This window comes from Equus quagga, chromosome 5 (genome assembly GCF_021613505.1).
Source record: "Equus quagga isolate Etosha38 chromosome 5, UCLA_HA_Equagga_1.0, whole genome shotgun sequence".
In the NCBI taxonomy this organism is placed as follows: Eukaryota; Metazoa; Chordata; class Mammalia; order Perissodactyla; family Equidae; genus Equus; species Equus quagga.
In genome coordinates this window covers 123,919,338-123,923,597 of record NC_060271.1, presented here as the reverse complement: position 1 = coordinate 123,923,597, position 4,260 = coordinate 123,919,338, and the positions used below count along the sequence as shown (strand labels likewise).

At 35.0% G+C, this 4,260-nt stretch overlaps 1 long non-coding RNA gene across 1 annotated transcript; it reads right to left on the bottom strand.

Annotated features, from left to right (window-relative positions):
- Positions 1-583: 583 nt before the first annotated feature.
- On the bottom strand, positions 584-4,042 carry LOC124239237 (uncharacterized). The gene is made up of 3 exons (XR_006888582.1): positions 3,966-4,042; positions 3,587-3,676; positions 584-763 (listed from the first exon to the last, which is right to left on the bottom strand). It is a non-coding gene; the product is annotated as an uncharacterized LOC124239237 (long non-coding RNA).
- Between the last annotated feature and the right edge of the window lie 218 nt (positions 4,043-4,260).

Here is a 4,260-nt window from a genome sequence, read left to right as displayed (position 1 = left end):
AGCCTGCCTCAATTTGCTATAAAATCCACTTCTCTTCCAGTTACTGGTTGGGAAATTCTACCCCGAGTTGTCAGTTTATGAGGTGTACGGCAGGGGCAAGGCTGAGAATGGTCCCACCATGGCCACCTTATCTGGTTCTCTGCCTTGGCAATGCCCAGTTCCTCAATTCCCTTTTCATTATGCACTCAGAGTTTAAAGCAGAGAAGACTGCATTTCCTCTTGTCACTGGCATGACTGTGTCTGTCTCCTGGACAAGTGCCAGTTGTAAATGGCCCCTAATTTTCTCCTGTTAATACTGTGTCTGCATGTATGCCTATCTCAGCCTTTGTTTAAATATTAAGAAGGAGTGAGTCCAGACAGTGATCGCACAGAAATTTAGACACTTGGCCAAAAAAAAGAGTCTGGCTGATATAAAATACAGTGGTGAATAAATATTCAGAATCTGAGAAGATGTTAAGATTCATTCAATTTTTCTTCACCCACAGATTTATTCAATACGGTGGGGGGGGGGGGGGGGCATGTGATGCCCAGATAGAGAACCAGTGAGAGTTTTTACACGTAATCTGTTCATAAGTGCCTCCAAGATGGAAATGTGTCCTTAGCCCCTCCTTTCCTTCAGTATCCCAGCAAGGATGGAGAGAATGGGAAGGCAGGTTTCTTCAGAGATCTGCTTTGGGTCACCTGGGAGGCTGGAGTCACTTGTAGTAATAGTCCCAGAAGCACACTTTCCATCGTCTCTGGATCCTGAGCCAAAGTATCAGGGCTAGAAAGGACAACAGTATCCATCCATTCATTCATTTAACCAGCATTAATGGCATGCCCATTTGCCTATAAAACCCTGTGTAAATTTCTATAAGAAATACAGAAATGAATAAAATCAACCTTTGTCTCTAGGGAGTTCATGGTCTGACGGAGGACACATATCATTCTAACACCAGATACAAACAGATGAAAAAAGGACGAGTCAAGGTTATTAAGAGAGCCCAATGTTTATCATGTGATCGTTATTAAATGCCCCATCAATGGCTCAGTTATTAAAGAGCAGACAGAGTATTTATTATACAACTTTACCAATTAGAAACAAATGGCAACTTGAATTAGAAGTATAAAGTTTAAACCAGATAGTTTGCCTGATATTTCTATTCCAATAGAAATATTTCCATATGACTGTATATACTCAGATCTTCATAACTAGTATTTCCAGAACATTTTACAATAAATAAAATCCTTTTTGTGTTAGCTTCTGTGGATAGAGCCAGCCTTAAACACATAGTCCTCTACACTAACATATATATTTAGATTTGGAGATGCATTGACTTGTAAGGTCGCAACAACTTCCAAATTATTCAGATAGTGGAATGACGGTAAAACCCATTGTTGTAAAAATCAAACTTCAAAACATTTCTCTTTTCCTCAAATTAGAGGTACAGCATATCTGGAGCACAGTATATCAAAAGTATGGCCTAATATCTGAGGAAAATAGAGATTCCTAAGACACATAGAAAAAGAGATTTTTTAGAATAGCTGATGTATTAGGTTTAAACGTGAAGACTACTAAAATCTTCAAGTTTATCGCTAGCTTACACCACACATCAAATCCGATCCTGAAAAGTAAAGGACCCAATGTCTGCAGCCTGAGTCAACAGGGGAAAAAATCTCCAAAAAATTTAGAGGCATCATATTTGCTCAAAGTGTAAACTATTTGTACATCATTCTTCTTCACTCTAAGTCCTGAGGCTTCTACTAGCAGACATTTGACACCACGCCTTGAGCAAAAGAAGGGAAGAGAAGGACTTGAAAGGGAACAGAACGATATTTTTTTCCTAAATGGAACATAATTCTGGCAGATTTTTTCCTACTTAGCTGGGATTTTTGAGGTTTGACACTGATTAAGCAGATGTAAGACAAATACTTGCCACACTGCGTTCTGTGAGATAAAAGTGGTTTTAAAAGGAATATCAAGTACAAGTGTAAACAGTGCACACTCCTCCCGAAATCAGCCTTGTAACCTTGTTTGATATGATATATTTAAAACAGCTGGTATAAAATCAATGGAGGAGAAAGAAAGGACAAAACATTTTGATAAATTTAAATTAGCATTAACTGTTAGAAACACCAACGAAAATAAAAATCTATTTGAGAGAATTGAAAAGCAAAGTAGATTAAATTACTAAATACCAATAACAAGAAAGATATTCAGAAGGAAGATAAGGATATTGATTAATCTTGGATTGTGTTAACTAAAGTATGAATGATACAAAATTGTGGAGTGAGCACCAAAAGATTAGCAATAAAATGTATAATTTTCAACCCACTAGAAGAAGAAATAGAAACAAGAAAATGACCTATCCCATAAAAGCAGGAAAGGAGGAAAAAGAGAAAAGAAAACACCATGACAAATCGAAAATACAATATTGCTGAAAAATGTCAACATAGAAAGTTAAATATTTAAAACTGAATTACAGTGAGAGCAATATATATCTACATATACTGGACATTATAGTTGTAGTTGTAGTCACGTTTGTATAACTAATTCTTTTTGGCATCCAGCATCTAAGGAGTTCTTAGAAGAAAATTTAAAATCTTACATTTATATATTTTAAAAAACAAATATTAAAAATTAATAATATAGGTTTTAAGTTTACAAAGAAAGTAGTAAAACTAGAGATAATATTGGGAACTCAAACAGAGGTAAGGGAAACATTTATAAAATAAAACAAAGAAAATTATAGAGATTCCTGACAAACCTAAAAGATAATTAATTGGAATATCAGAAAAAAAGGAAAAATACAAAGAAAGAAGGAAGAAGGAAATGAATGAATAAAATAAATGAACCTCTGGCAAGGTTAATCAGGGAAAAAAAGTAAAAGAAAGAAAGCAGACATACACAAATAATATAAGGAACGTAAATTATGCCATAACTATAAATAGAATTAAAAATGACATTATAAAAGTATATTCCAAATAATTTTGTGGTAATAACTTTAAAAATATAATAAAATGTTAATTGACTCAAAAATATATTAAATCTTAAATTCACGTATAACTATTAAACAAATTGTACAGACAGTCAAAAACATAAAATTTCCAAACCAAAACACACGTCAAAGAGTTTTATCAAACCTTCAAATAACAGCTAATTCATATTTTATTCAAAATTTACGATAAAAAATGCATATCTTATTTCATTAGGCTAGGATAAACTTAATTCAAAAATAGGATCATTAAGAAAATTATAGCCAATCTCACTTATGAATATAGATGTGACTGTCCTACATGAAATATTAACAAATCAAAACCGGCAGCATGTATTTTTAAAATGCATTATGACAAAGTGGAATTTATTCCAAAAATGCAAGTGTTTTTTCACACACAAAAATATAATAATGGAATTTATCACATTAACACATTAAATGAGAAATATGTTTAATAGTGGTATTAAAATGTATTCATTAGAATACCACAATCCACTCGTGATTTTTTAAACAACAACAAAAAATACTTACCTAGGAGCAAAACGTGGCTAACCTAACTTGACAAAAAATATCTAAAACAAAAGCCATACTAACACAGAAGTCCTACTTACTGGTGAATTTTAGCAGTAGTCCCATTGAAGTCAGAAACAAGACAAAGTGACTCACTATGACAATCTTTAGCTCACATTATACAGGAGGACCTAGTCAGTGAAATAAAACAAGAAAAACAAATGTGTTTAGGAGAAAATCCTTTGATGATGTCACAGATGTCTCTCTAGAAAACACAACAGGATCAATAGACAGCAGAAGTAAGCAATAGGTGAGATATCTTCCATTTGCACTTCCACGCTCACTCTCCACCCTTCTCCACTTTCTGTGCCCTGTGAGACCAACTTCTGTGAGCTTCAGATGGATTTGACCAGTGGTGAGAGGGAGAGCAGGTCAAAGGCAGGAGATGGATCAGGAGAAAGCGAGGCCAGGGGATTATACCTCCAACTCTGCTTCACCACTGGCCAGCTGATCTCCACCAATGTCTTAACACTTGTCAGGCAGACTCTCTTAGGGACCACCCTGTCTCCGGGTTCAGTCATTTCTCTCTCCTCTGACTCTTCAGGTAGAGAATGGGTAGTGGAGTCCAGCCACTACCAGCTGCAGGCTGCCGCATTGTCTCTTATGATTTCATATACCCTGCTCACACCTCTATAAATAGCCCCTTGACTAAACTCTTCTCAAATTATCCTAATCTAAGTGTTCCATCTATTTCTTGCTGACATACTGATTTATA